The sequence below is a fragment of the Ambystoma mexicanum genome, chromosome 3p (genome assembly GCF_040938575.1).
Source record: "Ambystoma mexicanum isolate Mex_15411 chromosome 3p, UKY_AmexF1_1, whole genome shotgun sequence".
In the NCBI taxonomy this organism is placed as follows: domain Eukaryota; kingdom Metazoa; phylum Chordata; class Amphibia; order Caudata; family Ambystomatidae; genus Ambystoma; species Ambystoma mexicanum.
Genome location: NC_090925.1, coordinates 168,171,059 through 168,193,807, shown reverse-complemented (window position 1 = coordinate 168,193,807; position 22,749 = coordinate 168,171,059).

The window sequence follows — 22,749 nt, the reverse complement described above, 5'->3', positions numbered from 1 at the left end:
AAGGGACGGTAGGATTGCACGTACAGACCCTTAAGTGCTGGGGGAGCCCAGAGGCAGTGCAAGGGCAACTGGACATGCAGGAGCCTGGGTCAGAGTTCAGAGGGTAGCCAGGTGACCAGTGCGCAGAGCAGTCAGGGACATCAGCAGGGGAGAGGAAGCAAGAAAGCGGAAGCGTAAAGGAAGGTCTTGAGTTGCTTCTTGAACTTCTGTTCAAGTTTGAGAGAGGCAGGGAAGCTGTTCCAGAGGGAGGTACCAGCCGAGGAGAGAGATCTGCCCACACTCTCTGCTTGGAGGAGCGTCTGACCCTCAAAGAGTTGGAGGTGGATGAGCAGAGATCTCGAGAAGGAAGATGTTTAGGAAGGGGAAGTTGCAGGTAGTGCAGATCCAGGCCCCAGAAAGCCTGTGGACGATGCAAAGGGTATTGAACTCATCCTTGCAGCCACAGGGAGCCAGTGAAGAGATTTCAGAGCTGAAGAGATACAATCCCTGGGCTTGAGGCCAAGGACACAGCTTGCAGTCCTGTTCTGGATAAGTTGTAATGGTCAACGAGTAGAGGCAGACAGATTTAGAAAGAGGCTGTTGCAGTAGTCCAGCCTAGAGAGGACCAGGGCTATGGAGAGAGTGAGCTTCTGGGAGACAGTGAGAAAAGGAAGAATACCTCTGAGGAGGTGCAGCTGATAGTTTGACTTCTTAGCGACATCAGAGATGTGAGGAGAGAAGGAGAGGGTGGATATGAAGATGACACCAAGGTTCTTAGACTCTTAGACTCAAAGGAAGGAGTAGGAAGAGGGCCCAGAGTGAGTCGCCAGAGAGAGAGAGGAAAGGAAGGAGCATGTGTCTCGATGAGGAGGATCTCATTCTTACTGGCATCAAGGTAGAAATCATTGGCACACTATTCCTGAATTGCACCCAGACAGTCTGGTATGAGAGAAGGAGAAGATGTGGCTGAGGGGAGCCTGAATGAGAGCTGGGTGTCATCCGAATAACATTGAAAATTGGAGCAGAAAGTAGCGATGCTGTGGGCAAGAGGTGCCGGGTAGTGGCTGAAAAGCCAGGGAGAAAGGTTAGACCCCTGGGGAACACCACAAGTAGAGAGAAAGATAGAAGAGAGGGAAGAACCCATTTGGACCTGAAAGGGTCAGTCTGTGAGAAAGGAGGTCAGCCAGGGCCTGATCAGTGATACCCAGATTGTCACAGAGGTGATTGAGCAGGATGGCATGGTTGACCATATCAAAATCAGAAGATGGATTGAGGAGAATGAGAACTGAAGGAAGATGCAAGTCAAGATTCAGGAAAGAGAAATATTCCCTAGGAGGTACATGGGTTCAGCACAAGTGGGGCTTGGACCAGCTTGGACTTGGCAACCGGTTCAATTTGAAAATGAGCAGAAAAGAATTCTAAATGGGTGCAAGTCCAAAACACACACAAGATCATATTGGGTCAGCTTGCAGAGAAAGATCCCCACAGGGGACCAGTATATCCAAAAGGTGATTCTTGTTTGGACAAAGTGCCCCAAGGGCTAAAGGAAATGATGTCCCAAATGGTAGGAGGGATAGCAGAGCCCAGCTCCTCTGAACATTTTGCACTAAAGCTGCCTGAAATGGACTCTTTCCTCCAACCAAAGCAGCCTGTAGGGCGAGGAAGCCACAAAGGGCTGTACACTCGCCAAGACATGCAAGGTGGGGAATCTCCCAAACCCAAAGCCATGTACCGAGGCAATGGTGAACAACGGGCTAGCCAAAGAGAATATCTCTGCAATTCCCTTTCTAGTTACTTGTTCTTAAAGTGTAGGAAATCAAAAGACACCCTAATCACCATCTGTCCACAAAATATACCTTATCATAGCCAATCCCTGCCCTGGTCCATAAAAGCCAGAAGTCATTTTTTATTATTGATTTTCAGTACTGGTTTGTCCCAGACTAATGAATCTTTGAGCAGTAAAATATGTTGCCCATGTGATCAATGGCTTCCTATGCTCCTTTTGCCCATGAGAGATGGGGGTTGGGGAGGGTTAACCTGGTTGGGAGGGGCTTGTCCGAGGACAACATTATGGAAAGCAGCCTGGATGCACATCCTGACTTAGTAACTCATTTATTTATTTGAACTTATAAAGCGCACAGCGGCCCTGGGGTATCGTGGTGCTGTTACAGTATATTCACTTGGGTGCAGTTTAGGACAGCTTCATCAAACAGGGATGAGGAGGTTACACAACAATAATGGGTTAGGGATGTTCTATGGTTACAGGGGAAAAGCATTCAAGTACATTCTAGTTGAGCAACATTGAAGTACAATTTAGTTGAACAACTTTTTAGCGCCTTTCTGAACGCCATGAGGGAATTTTCCTTTCTGAGTGTGAGTGGTAAGGCATTCCAGGCTTTTGGGGCTAGCACTTCGAAGCTGGTACCGCCGGCTTTGGCTCTTTGGAAGGCAAGGACTTAGAGTTGGTGTGTGTATTGATGTCTTCTAGGTCTGAGAGAGGGCACCTGATGTATTCATTCCACTAGGTAGGAAGGGGCAGACTGAGAGAGTCATCTCTGTGTGATGTGAGAGCTGGACCGAAACAAAGAGTTGTACACAGTGCAGTGTGAAAGCACTGTGGTGGTAAGGTACATCCAGAAAGCTGAAGCTCCCATCTTAATGCATTTTTGAACAGAGAGAGGAGGGGGACTGGGTGCCTGGATGACACATTTTTTTGGACATCTTGCAGTTCAAATGGAATGGTCATTATTATGGGGACCGCTACTGCCCTAAATCTGTGCTGGGCATTTTGGCAGCTCCAGACCTCTGGCCTGGCTCCTATGAGTTTGTCCCTCAAGACAGGCGCAGCACTGTCCATTGCTCGGCAATTCACATTCCCTTCTGGTCTCACAGTCCTACAACATTGTTCTCAGCATGTACTACTGGACATGGGGAGGGGAAAATGATTCAAACTCTTCATTGTGTTCCACTGTTACATTTTCAACAGAGAATACAAAATGCTAGGCCTCATTTCTAATATGGTGGTGCTGTAGTATTTCCCACACCCAGGCCCCGTGTCTACATCATCGTTACACATCATATTTTGCTGCTGCTACACAATATCACCTATGCCGTATACCTGGGCCTATCTCCATTTCTAAGACTACTATAAAACAGATGTATTTGTTTTTCCTCAGAAATAAAGGTTTTCATGTTTAAAGTATTCCACAAACAAGTCAGCAAGAAGAGCTACATTTACTTTCCAACCCCTCCTGCACTTGAATCTGTGACTAAACAAATCAAAGTCCACCCACCCAGCAGGGGTGTCGCTAGGTCTGGAAAAGACATGGGGCTACACTGATGTCGGAACAGTCTGGGCTGGGGGCTAGCTAGCCTTTCGGGTTGTAGCTCCTGAGATTCTATCCGGGGCTACAACCAAAAGACCAGGGGCTGTAGCCCCCTTAGCCCACCCCTAGCAAGGCCTCTGCCACCCAGACATCTCCATGATCAGATACAGCGGTAATGGCCCAAAATGTCGCCCTCTGACTTTTTCTTTTTTATGGGAGGGTATGTGATATAATGTTAATATGGGGTTGGTGCAGGGGGTCCTCCCCGCATATGTATGTGGTGTAAAGGAGGTTTAAACAAAAGAATAACCTGCAGAGGAGAAGCTTAAGACAGAATCAACTTAACTTTTAGAGACTAAGAAACAGTTGTTCCCGGAGTGTGATCTGTATGGGAGGTTGACAGGGCAAAAGTGCATATGAGGGGAGAAGCAAACGCCAGGGGGCTTGCACATCTGCTGTGGCACTTGCTTATGACCAGAATGCTTTCTTTTGCTTTGTTCTGAATATCCAGCCAGAGGGGACTCTTGTCCATCTCAATATATTGTATGATATGAAAGTCCCCTTCAAAGTATAAGCTCCCCCTTTCTACATCCAGGACTTTATTTATTGAGGTACTAAAAAAAACCTTCATCACCTCAGGGTAAGCAAAACCCTTCAATTCCACTTCTAGAAGCATGTATATCCCCTCTGGGGGAGCAACTATTTGTCCCAACATGTAGCGCAAGTACCAATGAAAGATAACTGAAGCCCTTCTGCTCTTAGACTGGTAGCAACTCAACACCTTTTTTGATTAATAAGTTATTTGAAGAGCAGTCCTTAAACCACTCCAACAGACATGTCTCCTGGGCAAATACAAAGTCAGCTTTAATGTTGGAAGCACACGTCACCACCTTTCTTATGCTTGTCTGGGTCATACAGTCACGTCCCATCCCACAATACTATAAGCCATTGTTTTGAATTCACGCTCCCAAACACTCACTTGTCCAAAATAATGGAGCATACCATGGTTCACGAAGAAACCAGCTTTATTTACTTTATTCACAAAGTAAATCACCCAGAAGAAGGTAAAAGACATTCTCAATAGATCACATTGTCATACTCATAAAAAATGCTATTCTCACATAACAATTCGATGTTAAAATACAACCACCTATATCATTTCATATTTTATCAGCAATCATTGGCCGATCCTTAATCACCGGACCAGCCCAGGGACCTTTGCACTAGGTGAGACGTCATTTCATGAACATCTAATTGACTGGCACCACAACATGCTGACACTATTAGAAAAGAGGTGTGCCATTGGTCAATTCTTATTCCTACAGCTTTGGATGTTGTATTTGGCCACAGCAGCCCAATTATATTTGATGTGGAGGGAGAGATCAAAACGTTGCCCTAGGCAAAAATTACAACCATACGCCCATCTCGCTTTCTCACACTGGGCCCCCATCTACTAGACATGTCTAACCTTGGACAGTTCATCCTGTCCTCCCTCGATGTACACACTGTTGTTTGCAGGTGCATAATCTAATTGCGTGCTACTTCATTACGGTGCAGGCCAGTGTGCAAGGCCGATCAATTCTGTTTATTCGTCCTGCTTCTGTGTCCTTTGTGTGTGCACTGAACCTCTTTTACCATTTAGGGCACCATGTGTTCATCTTGTTGTTGTATTATTGGCAACGTAAGTATGTACCTGGCAATCAAAGCTTTGTTTGTTCCTCTAGGTCATCAACGGAAACTAACGTAATTGTTGCTTATTGGGGCCGGAATCCTGGGAAATGTGTGCAATTTCAGCTCCCTATCATGCTCTCCCTCCTCTCTCATCCTTGGCATCCTCAACCTTCTAAACACCACCGTGGACCAACAAAAATCTCTATAAAGCCATTTAAACTCCATTGCTATATAACTTTAGCTACAAGCTGTGCAGCACCTTGCTCAACAAATGATGATCATCTGGCTATGTAAAATGTTCCCTTATGTACCCTACCTAGCTATGCATACCTCCATTTACTATGTTCCCTCTCTGTGCATTCAGCAACCTAACCCTCCCTATAGTGTAACAGCTAGTTCCCTACAGTGTTGCAAAACGAAAGCTGTCCTGCTTGTGTTATATTCTGCTAAACAACATGGCGGATGTATAAAAAAAAAAAAAACTACTCCAGTTTCCTTATTCTATATGTCTGTTTTCACTTAGAGACTGCTGGGGGCGTGGTCGTTTGTGTCACTGGTCTTATCTGTACCGTCACATTTTCTTTGTCATGGCAAAGCTCTCCTTGTGGCCTGGTCCCTGTCATGCGGTAGAGGCGGTTGCCAGCTGATGGAGGCCTCTCTGGAGAGGAGTCTGTTGTAATGTCTCCTGAGACTTCCATTTTTAGAACCTGGAAGGCTGGGGTGAAGGATTCCATTGATGATTATGGTGAGGTGCGGGGGCTCCAGTTGAGTTCCCACAGGCCAGCTGAAATAAACAAGTCTTACCCAAATATTTGTGTAAATCGTCTTCTTCACTGGCGATGAAGAGGGCACAGGCCTGTGTGGGACTCCATACCCACCCCTGCACAGCATGGGCTGGGAGCACTCCAGCAGAGAGGCCAACTAAAGTGGGTTCCGGCCCAAGGCAAGGCGGCTCACCAGGATGCACCGTCGTCATCGCCAGCAGGTGAGAGGTGCAGGAAAAGAAAGTGAAGAGGCAGCCATCGGGCCTCACAAATTAGTAGGAAGCACGGTATCTCGCTCGTGGGTTAGAGGAAAGCACCCGCGAGCGTTGATACCAGCGCTTGGCAGGAGGCTGCCAGAGCAACCTCATAACAATAACACAGCAAGGCACAACAAATGAACCTGCAACAAGGGCGCAATATGGAATAAACAGACACTGAGCTCATAAACAGCAGCTCAAAGAGGATTTCTTCAGAAAATAAGAAATGTTTGATTTTTTTTCTGGAAGTGAAACAGAGTAAAGCCCTTAGGTTATAGGTTGGAAGTGACAATTCAAACATTGAAAAGTAACAGAACAAACATAGGACAACTAGAACCAGTACAAACATGGCAGCTGCAAGTATGGCACCACCCCCAACCTTTTTAGCTGAACCAGGCACGCCTGCAATCAGGTGGGACAGGTGGAAAACACATTTTGACACCTATTTGTTGGCAATAGGAGGTGATAAATTTGCAGCTGGCAGAAAGCAAGCTATTCTTCTGCATAACCTAGGCGCAGAAGGACAAAGTGTATAAGACGGCCTCTCAAAACCGAGTCGGGTCAAGGGGAGATTGATGAGTACAACATAGCGGAAAGGAAATTGTAAACTCACTTTGAACCGACAAAGAACATCACCTTTGAATGGCATACGTTTTTTGAAAGAACACAGGAACCGCAAGAACTGGTTGAATGTTTTGTGGTAGCCCTGAGAACATTGAGTCAAACATGTGATTTTGGAATCCTGACCAACTCATTGATAAGGGATCAATTAGTACAATGTACTAACAGTACTAGAGTGCAAGAGAAGCTGTTGTCAAAAGATGTGCCATTAGAACAATCAGTAGAAATTTCCAGAGGAATGGAGCAGACATCCAAATATATGAGGAGCATGAAAAATGAGAAACAACGACATGAAATTGCAGCATTGAAGCAAAATAGAAGAACTAATGAAGGAAAGGAGATTACAACTACAGGTGTAGCAGCAATCAACACCTTGTCTTCCAACATATTCTGTCCGACTAGGAATGTGAACTGCATTAAATGCAAAAGGAGAGGATACTTCGCAAGAGTAGGTCGTGAGTCATCTTCATTTGCACAAATTGAAACAGGAGGAAGACGACCGGAGGAGGAAGAAAGCCCAATGAATCAGTCCATAACTCAAACTAAGCATGTTCTAGAAGTTAATGACTTATCAGAAGAGAAAGCGGACCAACTGATGTATTTGTGATCAATGGCAAAGTAGTGACTATGAAGGTGGACAGCTGCTCTCCTTGGACAATAATGTCACAAGAGATGTATGAAGAATGCGTAGAAGGAAAAGTTGATGACTTGCTGAAACATGACATAGACCCTTATGCTTATGGGAACGTAAAGATTGACCTTTTGGGTAAATTCTCAGCAGCCATCAAGTATAAAGGCAGGAGCTGTGTGGCGGATACCTACATGACTAAGGAAGGATCATCGCTGTTGGGCTGGAATGAGCAATGCAATCTAGGCATTCGCATTCAAGGGAATGCAACAATGCTAATCACCAAGCAGAAGTAGGTGACAGGTGGGAAAAAGAATTTCCAGAGGTTTTCACAGAAGATTTAGGAAAGTTGGAAGGGTTCAAACACTGTATTAAACTCAAGGAGAATGCTGTGGCGAGAGTACACATGGTGAGAACGTATCCACAACAACTGAGGAGTAAACTGAAGGAAGAACTGGAGATGTTGCTTCAAAGAGGGATAATTGAGAAGATCGAAAGTTCAGAGTGGTTGTCTCCGATAGTAATTGTGGCAAAGCCTAGTGGTAACATTAGACTGTGTGGATCTAAGAGATCTAAATAAGAACATTTATGTGGATCGTCATCCACTACCTGTCATTTCAGAAGCATGATCAACCCTGGGCAATACAACATTTTTTCAGTTATAGATATATCTTTGGCATATCATCATGTCTCTCTGTAAGATGAGTGTCAACATCTGACGGCCTTTGTAACAACTGAAGGAACATTTAAATACAGTTGAATGCCTTTTGGATTAACCTCAGCGGCAGCAGTGTTCCAAAGGGTGACGTAGAACGTATTACAAGGGGTGCCAAACATAATTGTATTTCAAGATAACATTTTGATTTATGCTGAGCCACCTGAAAGACATGATGAATTGTTAAAATTAGTTTTGAGTAAACTGAAGGATGTAGGTTTAATGGTGCAAAGGAGAAAATGCAAGATTGCAGTGGATAGTGTGGAGTATTTGGGTCATAGATGTCAGGAAAAGGCATCAGCCCATAACTGAGTCTAGTAGAGGCCATCCATAAAGCACCAAATCTGGTTGATAAGGATCAACTGAGGTCATTTGTGGGTTTGGCTGAACACTACCACATGCTGTATAGGAAATGTCGGATGCCTCAGCCTCCTTTAATATACAGTCTAATAAATAATGAGTTATAAGCATCTGGAAGCAAAATGCTCACCAAATGGGGTAATGACATCAGGGCTTTATTATCCTCTATCGAGAGTAACGAGGAGGAACTCATCAAAAACCCAGTGAAAGTCATGAAGGAACTCAAAGCTCTTGACTGGATTAAAACCTTAGAGACATCTGCAATCAACAAGTTAACATCTCACTTCCCTGCCAACACAAGGAAAGTCAACGAAGTACAAAACTTCATCAAGAGATTTCCAAGTCGTGCCACACGGAACCTTATATTAAGAGTGCAACTTAATCTCTTGAAGGCGAATGAGATCCGGGCCATTAGAGGCCTTTCCCTTACAAACAGTTATCGGTTCTGCAATCTAAAGGAAGATAAAGAGACGGTACGTCATTTGCTCATCTCTTGTCTGGGTACTAGTAAGATAAGATTGTGCTACATGCAACACTTCGTTACAAACCACCATCCGATGGAAGAGGAGGTTTGGTGGTCAAGACTTAATGCGGGTGACAGAAACTCTTGGTTAATGACCACATTTAAAATCTTGCAATACGTCACGACGAGTCCAGTATTCAATAGCCTTGCTGACACTTCTTAATATAAGAATGGGAAAATGGACTAATCATCTACAGCATAACCTACTAGAGACAATGATAAGGTCTAATTGCAAGAATGAGGATACTTTTCAATTTTTTGTAAAAAAATCTATTTTTGATTAAACAAATAAAATAAAAAAATAAAAAATTAAAATACCACAAATTCGTAAAAGACGTTGAGGTTATTTCCACGCCTTTAAGATCTTTGCTCAAGAAAGGGATTACATTGGAGTAGTCAAAGGACTGTGAGGAAGCAATCCGCAAAATAAAAGACGACATTGTGAAAGCGCGTTCAATTGGAAAATGTTCATCAGAGGACAGATGTGTCTTAAATGTGGATACGTGCCTCTTGGGGTTGGGAGCTACGCTGATGCAGTATAACAAGAATAAGGAAGAAAGAGTGATAGCATTTGCATCAAGAACACTGAAAGGGGCTGAGAAAAAGTACTCATTCATTGAAAGAGAGGATTTGGCGGTGTACTGGGCAACATGTCATTTCAAGTTTTTCTTGTGGGGCAGGAAATTCAGGTCAGACCACAAGCCATTAGCTCAAATGTTTGAGTGTGGTAACTGGGCAGCAGGTTGACCAAGGATTAGCCGATGGTGTCTAGGCCTACAAGGATATGATTTCAAGGTATGCTACTTACCAGGAAAGTGCAATGTTGTGGTATATTTTCTATCTTGGATGCCGGTAGTAGTGGGGGAGGAGGAGTACGGTGAAGGGAAAGAGGATAACATTGTTGCAGAAGTGAAATTAGGATGTGTAGAACGTATGGAGTGTGAGAGATGTGAGAATTTGGACGAGGATATGAAGATTATCAGAGAATGGGCAGTATCGGGTTGGCAAAGGAAAGACGTGTTAGAGAAGAGGTTTGAGGTTTGGTGGGAAGTCAAGAATGAGCTGAGTGTCATTGATGGGAGACTTAGAAGAGGTTTATGAATTGTACCTCCAGAGATGATTAGAGATCAATTAGTAGAGATAGCCCATCAGGGACATCTAGGAGAGAGTGCCACCAAGAGAAAGTTCAGACATCATTTTTGGTGGCCGGGTTTGGACAAAGTAGCAGAAAGTTATGTCAGGAATTGTGGACCGTGTTGTTTGAGTGACAAGAACAAAGTTGTACGTGAAACCCCTCTCATTCCTAACTTTGTCCCAGATCAACCCTGGAAGAAGGTGGCAATTGACATAATAGGACCAATTATGGGGTTAGGTGAGGGGTTAAAATTTGTGTTTGTGTTATTGGATTACCACACTAAATGGGTGGAGTGGAATGTTGTTAGAGAGGTGACTGCAAGGGAGGTCGTGGCATTCTTGGAGAAAATCTTCTTTAGAGAGGGTTTCCCCTGAGAAATTGTCTCTGATAATGGTGTTCAATTTTGCTCTGAATTTATGAAGACATTTCTAAATATTATGCCATCAAACACACACACACAGCTTTAAATCATCCAAGGGCCAATGGGATGGTAGAGAGGACCAACAGATTAATTAAGGGGGGTATCCAGTTGGCATTTCATTCAGGTGTACCATGGAAGGAAGTTCTAGATCACATGATGTGGAACTACCTCACCAATCCGCATTCAGTGATTAGGATATCACCGTTTGTGTCTCTGAAAGGGGAAGAACCTGGTACCAAATTGTGCCTGTGATGGTTAGGTTGTCAAGTTCAGTGGTGGTGGACAGGAAAAGCATATTGAATTATATAAAACAGAGTCAAAGGGTGTCCAAGGGAACATTTGATAGGAAAAAAAGAGTATGAAGGATCTTAATTGGAGTGTGGGAGAATGGGTTCTCATACAAAATACGAGATTCACACATAAATGTACAGAGAGTAAATGTATTGGTCACAAGAGGATTTCCGCAGTGAGGAATGGGGTGGTAATTGTGGAAGGAGGGGAGGTGTGGCCTATGGGCAGATTGGCCAAATGTGAGGATGGTTGCAGTGGTGTACCAAGAGATACTGAGAGTGGTTATGTAGATTTATCACCTAAAAGATTGAGACGAGAACCAAAATGGATGCAGAATTTTGTTACGCGAGTAAGCGGGGTGGGGGGATTTACCTTAGGTAATTAACAATGTTTGTTTGATGCTACCTTCCTTAAAAGAATTTCAGGACTGTTGGATTTCATGGAATACTTTGTATCCTTTACTTTGATGTTTGATATCATTCACAGTGTCTTCTTTTATCAAAATTGTTATCTATAGTTTTAGTGTGTTTGAGTTTGTTCCTTATTGTAAAGGGGGAGATGTGTTGTAATGTCTCCCGAGCCTTCCATTCTTAAAACCTGGAAGACTCGGGAGAAGGATTCTATTGACGGTTATGGCGAGGTGCAGAGGCCCCAGTTGAGTTCCCACAGGCCCGCTGAAATAAACAAGTCTTATCCAAATATTTGTGTAAATCGCCTTCTTCAGAGTCCTTCGCGGAAGACGGATTCAGAAACATTAGGTGAGAAAGGCATTTTTTTGCAAGTGTGTTTATGATGTATGCGTGTTTTATGTTTGTGTGCCTGTAATCAAGGGTGCATTATGTGTTTTGTAATGGGTGTGTGAATGAGTGAGTGGTGAAGTGATTTCAAAACAGGTGTCAAATATAGCAAAAGGCACAATGTGTGCAAGATGCAGCTTTACTCTGTCTGGCTCAGACCAGGCTACCAGTCTCCAACACCACCACACCAGGTAGAACACAGCCTCCGACACCTCAGTTGCAGCTTCCTGTTGTAGAGGAAGATTTGTTACATCCATGTTCCAAACCAGAGTTAATATATTTAAGCTAATTGCTCCGATCACAGGCAGACGGGATACCAAGCAAGCGTAGTGGGCTACTATGCACAGAAACTTCATACAGAAAAAATTACGATACCACGTAGGAAACAGACATTAGAATTAAGGCCTGGATGTGGCTTTGCATTGCACAAGGTACAGAAGTGTACTTTGAGGCCACCTTGCGCACTACAAAGGATCTGATTGACAGGTGCATGAATACGAAGGAATGCAATACCTGTTAAGTCACTTTTTCAAAGTCCTCTGGTGAGGAATTTGGGAAGCCGACCTGCAGTGTCTTACAGTGTTTTACAGTGGTAGCTGGGGCAGAACAATGACGCTCCTCTCAGAAAGCTTGACGCTGATTTGCAGCAGTCGAACAAAAACTTTGGGAGAAGTCTAAAATGTGTCATGCTCTTCTCCAGAAAACCTAGGATCATTTACAAGGAGAAAGCTAGCTTTTTTTTTTTAACCCCACAAAGGCACACATTGTTCTACTAGAGCAGCTGCCTCCAGTGTCACTCTGAATGAGGAATGTCTACCCTTGACATAAAATACCCTGGGGCCCCACCAGCTCTGTCATCTACAATTCAGGCCCCCGGTCTTTTGGAGGAACATCCTAGAATATCTCACAAGCATTTCTTGACCTACCACATAAGGCGTTGACTTCTTTGTCTGCTTTTTTTTTCCAGCAGCGCACACTTTAACAGCCAGGCAGCTTTGACAGTCAGGATCCTTTTTGGCCCCTGTTAACATTGATACCACTATTGACACAGGCTTTACTATATTCATACAAATGCAGGCTTAGTCGTCTGCACATGTACGCAAACATTAGGGTACTGTGGGCCTGTCTCCTGGGTATACACTCCACAATGCTGTGGTTATACCCCACGCTAGACGCAAGGACTTTGCAGGCACCCCCACACTTCAAAACAGGAAGCACATGTACCTTTGCAGCTCCCTTGACAACAGGGAACTTTCTTTAGAAAGGCTGCTGGTCCGCGGAGAAGCAGACGTCCCCATCCATGTCAGGCAATCGAGCAATGGACGCTCGGTCAGCATTACAATTGCGGTTGCCTTGCCGACCACGCATCGACGCAGTAACCCAGTTTTCCGGCATGGCCGAATGACACAACTTTTTTAACATGCCACGTCCTTGGCAACAGGTTACTGCCTGAATTACGGCGATGCGGAATTCAAATGGGCCGTTTGACTTGGCTGCTCTCGGGTAAGTAATTACAGAACAGCAAGCTGATGAATTGTGCTGTCAAGGGTCAAAGAAGTGCGCTGAGTCGATAGTATGGGTTCGAGTCTTTATTTATTTACAGAGTGTTGAGATAGGACCGACGCCGTAAGGAGTTTACCAAAAGGCTTTATTTAAGTTAAACTATGCACAGGCAGCAGACGCACCTTCAGCTTAAGGTACTCAAGGCAAACTATCTGCCAGTTCAAAGCATGCAGTACATACACATTCCGAGAGAATCCTAGGATGCAGGCATTCTTGGAATGTGTATGCATGAATGGAACACAGCATAATAAACACTCCAAAGGTCTGTAACACATATAAACAAAATGATATGACATTTAAACCTAACACATCTCCCTCCCTTAATGTGGAAGACGTTTAGCTAAACTATTCAAGGTAATAGTCTTTAAAACGATCAGGCAGTCTCTTTGTTCTTTTGCAGTTGTCTCGAGCATTGGATTCATCCTCCACTTGCTCACTAATGTTTGTAGGTGATTGATATGCAACTCCTTCACCTCCTGGTTCCTCTTGACTCTCAACATTGACATTGTCTCTCATTATATTTTCTCTGTTCACCTTTGGTGTACATTTGACTAATTTAGACTTCGACCAACACTCACCCCCTTCAAGAATGACCACGCTACTTTTAATAGTTTCAACTCTCTTGGGACCTAGGAATTTGCTTTCTGTACACTTCGCACCAAAACGTAGGTTTTTGATTAACACATAATCTCCCATTGACAAAATCATCTCTTTTACATTGAAATTAGAGTTGAATCTCTGTTTGTACTCATTCTGCGCATCATGAATCAAATTCATTACTGTCTGTCTATCTACATTCACACATCCTGATGCCTGTAGCCATCCAGGACATAGCCTGGTAGCTGGCTGCCTACCTTTCAATGAGACAAAATGATTACACATTGGTCACTGAATGTGGAGTAATACGATAATTCCACACCAATTCTTTCAACACTTCTGACCATTCAAGAACTGAGTTGAGAGCTAGCTGAATACCCCCTTTAATGAATCTATTAGCCCTCTCCACCAAACCATTCGCTCTAGGGTGGTATAGCACAGTTCTCAAATGTGTGATACCATACCTGACCAGGAATTCATTCATTCTCTGAGAACAGAACTGCACCCCATTGTCTGTTATGATCTCTGTGGGAAAACCCTCTCTGTGGAACACCTCTTCAAAGAATGAGACCATTTGATTCGTAGTGGCCTCTCTTAGAGCCTTCCACTCAACCCACTTGGTTTGATAGTCTACAAGTACTACCATAAACCTAAAGCCATCGCCCAAACCTTGTGTCGGGCCAATTATATCCACAGCTAATTTTTTCCATGGCTCACATGGAACTTGAACAGGGTTAAGCAGCACTGCTCTGACTACCTTTCCTTTATCTGCTTTTTCACATTCATGACAACCCCTCACCTTTTTTTCCACCATGCTGTCCATGCCTGGCCACCAATACGATTGTCTTAACAATCTTTTGGTACCGTTTATTCCCAGATGACCTTGATGAGACAGATCTACTAAACGGGCCCTAATACCCGAGGGAGGGATAATCCTGGACCCTCTCCTGGGAGTTTGATTCCATCTTCAGACAGATTTAGCTCTTGTTTCACCTCATACATACAATCGAAATTCCTATCTAGGGCATCCCTGCTGGGCCACCCATTCATTGTCCACTCTTTCACCCTGGTGATAGATGTGTCACATGCATCTGCTTCTAGCCATTCACCTTTCCCCACTGCAACTGCTGACATGCCTGAAATAGTTATATCTTCTTCCATAACTATTTCTGATGTGCCCTCAGTGTGTTTCACTGGCATTCTAGACAGGCAATCAGCCACAACATTTTCTTTACCTGGAATGTGAACAATCTTAAAATTGTATCCTTGCAATCCCAAAATCCATCTAGGAATCCTGGGAGAGCCTTTCGCCCAATCACAGCTACTTAAAAGTTGAACTAGCGGTTTATGGTCAGACTTCACTAAAAATTCTAGCCCCCACAAAAAACTTAAAATGTACAATGGCCCAGTACACCGCTAATGCTTCTCTTTCTATTACTGAATAATTACATTCAGCCCCCCTCAGAGGCCTGGAGCAAAAGCAATCACCTGACATTCTTTCCCCGAGTCCACTTAGTACAATGAGGCTCCTAACCCAATCAAACTAGCATCGACCGTGAGCACAGTTTTCCTACTGCTTAAAAAACCACCAAGAGATGGTGCTCCTGATATCCCTTTCTTTATAGCAGCAAACGCTTCCTTACACTCAGGAGCCCATTTGAAACTCACTCCTTTTTTCAATAAGTTCCTTTGGGGTTCTGAGATAGTGCCAACATTTTCCACAAATTTATGATAGAACTCCGCCATACCCATAAATGATGTGAGTTGATCTTTATCGGTAGGTGGAGGTACTTCACATATATTCTTCACAAGATTGGTCTTAGGCGATATACCATGACCTGACACTGTGTGTCCCAGGTACTCAACCTCCATGAGATCAATGTGACATTTTTCTCTTTGTACCGTCAGCCCTGAAGATTTCAACCTTTGAAGAACATTCCTCAATGCCACATCATGTTCACCCTCTGAATTAGCAAAGACCAAAATGTCATCTTGAAGCACAGTAACATTCTTCAGACCTTTAAGTACTTCCTCCATGACTCGTTGAAACACAGAAGCAGCTGATGCTAGTCCGAAAGGCATGCGCAGATACTTGAAAGTGCCCTCCGGAGTGACAAAAGCAGTTACATGTTGACATTTTTCTGATAGTGGCACCTGGTGATACGCTGCAGAGAAATCTATTACTGAGAACCAACTAGGTTCGCCAAATGTAGCCAGAGTCTCAGAAATTATGGGTAGAGGGTGCTTTTCAATGAAAATGTTCTTGTTAAGGTCCCTGAGGTTGACACATAGTCTCAGGCTACCATTGTTTCCGTTACTAGGACCACAGGTGAGAGCCATTCCGTTCCAGTGATGCGCTCAATCACACCTTTTTGAATTAAACTCTGAAGTTCCTCACAGAGTTGTTGCCGAAGTTTAAGTGGAACAGGCCCCACTTTATGCACCACCGGCTGTGCATTAGGCTTGAGCCTTATGCTGTGCTCAAAGTCATTCAACCTTCCTAGGCTGGACGTGAAAACCTCAGGAAACTCTTTGGACCACCTGTCCTCAATGTCTGCAATAGTTACAGGTTCTGATGCACTTGCTTATATATGGACACCTAATACCCTTTGCTCTTCCCAACCCAGTAATGACGCTCCTTTCTTTGCAACCAGAATTTTTACCGAACATTCTCTCCCTTTGTAAGATACTGTGCCATGAAACTCGCCAGTGAGAGCAATGTCTGCATCTCCATAACCGCAGGGTTGTACTTCCGCGGGAAGAAGAAGATCAGGAGTCTTGCCTGGAATATTCTTGACGGTATCTTCTGAAATGATGGTCTAAGGCGAACACAAATCCACCTTCATCTTCATGTGGCACCCATCAATCATGAAATGGTCAACTGGTCCCTTGGCATCACCTGATAGGTTGGGTTTTACTTATCCTGGTCATCCCATGATAGTGTGTGTGGGCTTGGAGTGTGGAATGTAGAGTGTTGGCTGTAGAATGTTTTGGTGTGAAGCTGCTCTAATTCCACAGAGAGTCAGTTGAGATCTGAAGCCTAAGAGTAGGGGGACCGGTGGATGCTTCTAACCTATGAACTTGTCCTGTATTATACCTAATGTACTTACCTGTGTTCCTGCGGACTTACTAAAGATACCTAAACCTAACAAGGCTCCTGAGTGGTTATTTATAACCCCAACCCACAACTTAACATTGGCGACGAGGATGTTTGGACACTGAAGGGAGCGGGAACAGAAAAGGAACAAGGAAAGGAGCAGTACAAACAAGGACTGTTACCAGGAAGCAGAAAGTGGCAAGGAGGTTGCCCATCAGAGAGAAACAATTACCACAGAGGCATCCACCGGCCCCCCGGCCCCTAAGGTAAGCGCGCCCAGTTACCTGCTTGAAAAGAGGCAGGCTCATCAGTTCTGCCAGGGGCTGCGCTGCACGGCTGTGATGGTTTTGGAACTGTAGTTAATCATCATTTACAGCGTGCTAAAGGGGCTGGGTAACTAGATAAGGAAGATATATTTGCACCTCGTATTAGCAGCTTTGTTAGCGCTCCTGCAGACACCAAACATATGAACTGTGCCCTGAAATGATTACCGTCATGATAGTTAGCTGAGGTGCAGCAGCGCTGGCATTTTAATGCTGTGACTCTTCAAGTTGACCATCAGTCCTGTGTGTGACGGTTGGCCTGGAGAGCTCCGTTCGTGGCGCCACTCATTTTTGTTCTGGTGACGTCACTCAGTAGCTGGAGGGATTGGTGACCATTGCGAACAGAGAATGTGTATTCCAGCGTTCCGAGTGCTCACAACGCAGAGCATTTCGTAACAAGAAACTCATGGGAGTTTTGAAAAGCGCACCTTTCAACGTGCTAGTAACGTGTTTTACTTCTGGGTCTGCTGCATCTGTTCTTCTGTGTAGCATGGATGATTCATCGAGGAAAAGGACGGCAACAAAAGCTAGATGCTGTCCAGAGTGTATTACACTTCTATGGAGTAGAAACAACATTTGGATCAAAGCGCTCGTTTTATGGCACCAGTAAAAAAAAAAAAAAAAAAGAAAAGGAAAGGGAGATTGTGCGAGTTTACAAGTGGATCAGCTGTGTTAGCTGCCAAAGCAGAGGAGTTCTTTTTTTCTGCACTTAATGCATATTAGGCCATCAGAGACATGAGGTACTGTGCTAACGTTTATTTTGCAGGATCGGATGGCCAGCAGCTAACGAGTTTGTTTTTTTCTGCACTTAATGCATATTAAGCCATCGGAGACATGAGGTACTGTGCTAACGTTTATTTCGCAGGATACGGCGGATTTGTTTTTTCATCTAGTTGCATTGACATTACTATTGTACATGGCCTGTTATTTTTTTTTGGTTGAAAGCAGCATGTGTCGAGCTCATGGAATTTATATCATTAATGCAAAGGCCATTATAAAAAGAAAAAATGTCATGATTTCTGTATTGTTATGCTGGCTATTGGTGGGTCAATGACAAAAGAATCCAACATTACAGATCTTGCAGTGAGAAGATGTGTTGACTTCAAATGCATATCGTGGCAGTTGGTGGTGTTGGTTATTATGCTATATGGCATTCTAAGGGCATATTGTGTTTGGGGATGTAGTTCCCGGTGTTGAGGTGCCTAAAGAGGTGGTGTGTTTTGCCAATATTGGTGGCGTTGTGTGGCGCTAATGAGTGAGTCTATGGGAATTTCTGATGTCTTGGCTATGTACTGAAATTCAAAACCTAATGTGAGTTGTGTTTATGTTTTGCACTGTATTAACCAATTATTCTTCCACAGGAAAACAACCATGAAGGACTTTGTAAGCTTTATTATTGGACTCAAGTATGGTGCTTAACCCTTTTTTTTATCATATTTAAATGCTCAATTTTCCTGACTGGTGTGTTTGGGGGAAATGTGTGTGGTGGTGCAAGTGAGTGGAGAGCATGTGGTTGCTCAGGTCAGGTACCCTAATGTGGAAAATATGGTTGCTTTTAGTAGCTCAGGCATGGTACCTGGAGTGGTGGAGTGGAGGTTATTGGTTGCTCTATGGTGAGCATGGGATGTTCAATGATGAGCATTTATTAGCTCAGGCATGGTGCCTGGAGTGGTGGAGTGGAGGTTGTTGGTTGCTCTATGGTGAGCTTGGGATGCTCAATGGTGAGCATTTATTAGCTCGGGCATGCCCCTGGAGTGGTGGAGCAGTGTGAGTTTTGGTTGCTCTATGGTGAGCACGGGATGCTCAATTGTGAGCATTTATTAGCTCAGGCATGGTGACTGGAGTGGTGGAAATAGTAGTGCATGTTTTGGTTGCTCTATGTTGAGCATGGGATGCTCAATGGTGAGCATTCAGTAGCTTAGGCATGGTGCCTGGAGTGGTGGAGTGGAGGAATGATATTGTGCTCAGTTGCGAGCATTTGGTTTCTTTAGAGGGTGTTTTGAGGACACCCACAGTGGAGTGGAGATGAGTACGGTTTAGGCAGATAGTGGGGTTTAACCCTGTAGATTGTGTTAGCACAATTTGTTGTTGGTGAATGATGATGCAGGGTTATTGTTGTGATGTTAATGGAAATGGTTGTGCATGAGATTGTGGGGCTGGTTCCCTTGTAGCGAGTTCCATAAAAGGCCTGTTATGGTTCTGGTGATTGTTTTGGAAGTGGGTTAGCTATTTGTAGCCACTGTAAAGACTTGGTAGGGGTTAGCTTTCACTAGGAGTAGTTTGTTGGATGGGTATATTCTAGGAGGATGTCTGTAGATTTGATCATTTAATGTTTAGTTCCAAAACTGTTTAGTGTCCATCATCCTTCTGTTTATAATTGTTTAGTGCCCATCATTTCTCAGTCTCCCCATTATTGTATGTTGTCATGTAAGGGGGGAGATGTGTTGGGTTTTACTTATCCTGGTCATCCCATGATAGTGTGTGTGGGCTTGGAGTGTGGAATGTAGAGTGTTGGCTGTAGATGTTTTGGTGTGAAGCTGCTCTAATTCCACAGAGAGTCAGTTGAGATCTGAAGCCTAAGAGTAGGGGGACCGGTGGATGCTTCTAACCTATGAACTTGTCCTGTATTATACCTAATGTACTTAACTGTGTTTCTGTGGACTTACTAAAGATACCTAAACCTAACAAGGCTCCTGAGTGGTTATTTATAATCCCAACCCACAACTCTTAGGCTTCAGATCTCAACTGACTCTCTGTGGAATTAGAGCAGCTTCACACCAAAACATTCTACAGCCAACACTCTACATTCCACACTCCAAGCCCACACACACTATCATGGGATATGCTCCTTTCTTTGCAACCAGAATTTTTGCCGAACATTCTCTCCCTTTGTAAGATACTGTGCCATGAAACTCGCCAGTGAGAGCAATGTCTGCATCTCCATAACCGCAGGGTTGTACTTCCGCGGGAAGAAAAAGATCAGGAGTCTTGCCTGGAATATTCTTGACGGTATCTTCTGAAATTATGGTCTAAGGCGAACACAAATCCACCTTCATCTTGATGTGGCACCCATCAATCATGAAATGGTCAACTGGTCCCTTGGCATCACCTGATACAGCATCAAACTGGAACACCTGCCTAGCATTTCTCTCCTGGACAGGCAGCTCATCTGGCATTCTTTGCAGGGGCTGTGTGGAAGATTGGTATTCTGTGTCTCTTTGTTCAAGACAATTCACCGTAGCATCTTTACACATATTCGCAAAATGACCCTTGCGCTTGCACTTGTAGCATTCTGCAACTCTTGCGTCACAGGATGGAAAATTTGATGAATGCCTGGTACTTGTTAAATCTGGGTCCAGGCAGAGATATATTTTAAAGTCCTTTATTATGTAGACCATTCAAGGACAGCAGGTACCCCTTCAAGAGGCAGGCTCCAACTGACCAACCTTAGAATGCACAGTGAATCTAAACACTCTAAATAGAATTGCATGACATCACAACATTACTAACTTGCTGAAACTTATTATAATATAAATATGGCACAATAAATAACACAGGGAAGATTCACCTCAACAGTACTTCCGCATCTAGAGCACCTCTGATTCCACCACTCCTTCCTGGTATTCTCTTTTCTCTTTGGCATGACTGCACATACCCCTTGTGCAACGCTGTGTGATGATTGCTTGTCGATTTTCATTGCCCTCATGTATTGAGAGGTTTGCTCAATATAGCGTGTCAACTCCACCACCTGCTCTAACGACACATCCTTGGCAAGCAACTTTTCTTGTACCCTGGGACTGTTGGTGCAGCGCACTAGTTGGTCCCTTATGAGGGAGTCTGTGAGGTCCCTAAAGTCACACATGTAGCTCAATGTCCTCAATGAAGCCACATAAGATTCCACATTTTCTGCACTGTCCTGTGCCCATTGAAAGAACTTGTGTCTTTCAAATGTCACATTCTTCCTGGGTTCAAAGTGATCTCCCATCTTTTTCAAAGCAATTACATACTCATCAGCATCTCCAGATCCGTCCTCCACCACACATATGAGGCCATCGAAGACAATGCGCCCTTCCGGACCCAAATTGTGTAAAAGAAGTGCCTTCTTCCTGGCAGAGCTATACCTATCGCCTCCAATAGCAACACTGTAATTTTCGAAATCTTGACCCATCCGTCCCATCTGACTGGGGGCCTCCCGGGTTCGGGGAGGAATGGTGCAGGCGGAGGAATTGCCGCCGCCATTATGTCAAAGTCAGAGGTGAGCTCTTGGTCTTGCAGTGTAACACTGAACAATGGCAGAATAGGATGAGCTGGAAAGCCTGACAAAATCCAAGAACTTGATGTGATGAGCACAGTCTATTATGACATCACAATGGGCATCAGCGCAGCGAACCTCTAGTGTGATGATTCCAATAAGAACACAGTCAATTATGACATCACAATGGACATCAGCGCAGGGTATGGTCTGCCTGAGGGCTCTGAACAGGGTGCCCAGCAAAAGACCATTTGTTGCATCACAATAACTAAATGGAATGTCAAAACGCTGTCCTGGACGAGAAGGCTGTGCCAGTTCCTGGGCAACCACTTGCAGTCTTTGAAATTGTTTCAGGTGGAAACTTCCCCTAGAGGCCTTGATATTTCCTTAGCATTTCCCAAAATATATAAAACCTCTTGTGTGGTTCCCATACGAGAATACACACACACTCCATCATGAACGTGAGTATGGAGTCTTTTCCAATGCTGATGTGGGCTCCACCCCTTATTTCTGGGCACCCCTCTATGACCTGGAATGTGGGGCTGTGCCTGCTGACTGGTGCACTGGCTCAAAATGCTAAGAGTGCGCCGCTCTGAACTCCCATGCAGGGTGGAGCGGTGCTCGTAGGGCACAGCGGGGTGCTGCAGTCTTCAGTAGGGAAGTGCTGCTGGCTTTATCCTTCCTTTTCTTTCCTTCTCAGCTGCGGGCGGGGAACAGCTGAGTGTAAGCAGGGCTCGTCCTCGTCGCCAGTGTTGAGACAGGACTGACGCCGTAAGGAGTTTAACAAAAGGCTTTATTTAAGTTAAACTATGCACGGGCAGCAGACGCACCTTCAGCTTAAGGTACTCAAGGCAAACTGTCTGCCAGTTCAAAGCATGCAGTACATATAGATTCCGAGAGAATCCTAGGATGCAGGAATTCTCGGAATGTGTATGCATGAATGGAACACAGCATAATAAACACTCCAAAGGTCTGTAACACATATAAACAAAATGATATGACATTTAAACCTAACACAGAGTGAGACCACAAAGGCAAATACATAAGGAGGAACAGGTAAGTACATTAATATGGAGGAAGACATCCACCGGCCCCTCATCTACAACTCTTCAGGTCCCAACGGACTCTCCTAGAACGTATAACCCATCTCACAGCCAAATATTCCAAGCCAACATTCTGACCAGCAAAACTCATACTGACATCATGCAAGGGAAAGAAATATACAAACACAACACAAGCGCATTCAGTCCGTAATCTCTGTGCATGTACCTCTGACATGCTTCCTCTTTCATTCCTTATCAGATGGACACATTTCTGTCTCTCCGGCATGAATCCCAGATGGAAGCAAATGCGCAGTCATAACATACTAGCAGGTAGGGACCCTGCGACAACGAGGCCGTTTTTTATGAATTTTGTCTTCATGACCTTT